A 1,315-nucleotide genomic window follows, 5' to 3' on the forward strand; every position below is an offset into this window, starting at 1 on the left:
AGATGAAAAAAAAAAAAAAAAACAACTCTGAGCAGAAACGCGGCCAACGTCATTCTCATTTTTTTTTTCGCATTGTCCAATGGAATGAATGGAGAGGCGGGCCTTCCGTTGTGATGACGGAAGTTTACAGTTCCTGAGAACGTCACAGGTTACCCAGAGCTGTAATTTTTTTACAGCAAAACCAAAGATTTTAGAGCGCTTGATTAGACTGACAGGACAGTTGATTCGGTGGTTGCCTAGCAACATAAAAACCGCAGCGCGCTGCTCTTTTCTAAAAAAAAAAAAAGTCAACCAAAAAAATGGCAGTGTGTTGCGCTGTCTGTCTGATCGGGGCATTCTTTTGCTTCTCGTTACATTTTGCATATTTTAACTGGAAAACGACAACAAATACTAATTAAGCCAATGACTAAAGAAGGTTTGACTAGCTGCTAGCTAGTTTAATGCTGGTTCAAGATGGTGGATCAGCAACAAACTAAATACCAGTTTCCAAAACACAGCTAAGAGCTAACACTAGGTTTGCCAGCAGTAAAGAGCTTGATTGTTTTCAGTACCGTGGCCTCTGTGACCTACAAGACTGTGAGAAACACTGGCAACTAATCAAACGCTAACTACTAATAAAGGTGCTGGTGAGGCAGCAGCTCCGCAGGGAACCTTTTGAAAACTGAAATTAGTTGGTCCTTTGTTTACATTCGTAAATCTGTCACAGTTTATTTTTTCCAAGCCTGGTGGCTGTTTCTTTCATGGCCATATTTCAAAACCTTTTATAAGGTCTTGATAAATTATTAATTCGGCAATTAATCATTTGCTTGTGCTCTAAAGCCATGCGATTGATTTTTATTCATTTTCTGAAATTTCATTAGTGGTGCTAAAGCAACCATCACTATTACTTTGCTTTACTCCTAACCCTAAGTATTAAACTTGATGCATACCACTTCTACGTGCTGCAGACATGATTGAAATTTGAAATCATTTTGTTTGTTGAGTTACTTTTTTAAGCACCTACCCAGAACAACCTAGAACTATTGATGGAAAGTGCAGGTCATTTTCTTGACTTTGATCTTTGAATCTTTTTTTCTGCAAAACAAACATATCTTTAATCAAGATATTTCATGAATTTGAGAAATGGTAAATTTTCCCCAACACGTCTACTTGCACAAACTCTGATCATACTCCAAATTAGGAAAGCCAAGGACAAATTATGAAAAATTATTAATAGTTAATTCACCACTCAGCTGTCTTCATGTTTGAGTCGTCCATTCTTTTGTCATGTAACAGCCACATGTATGCTTATATAAAAAAAAAAAAAAAAAAAAAA

The sequence above is a fragment of the Sinocyclocheilus anshuiensis genome, unplaced genomic scaffold (assembly GCF_001515605.1).
Source record: "Sinocyclocheilus anshuiensis isolate Anshui unplaced genomic scaffold, SAMN03320099.WGS_v1.1 scaffold584, whole genome shotgun sequence".
NCBI classification, from domain to species: Eukaryota; Metazoa; Chordata; class Actinopteri; order Cypriniformes; family Cyprinidae; genus Sinocyclocheilus; species Sinocyclocheilus anshuiensis.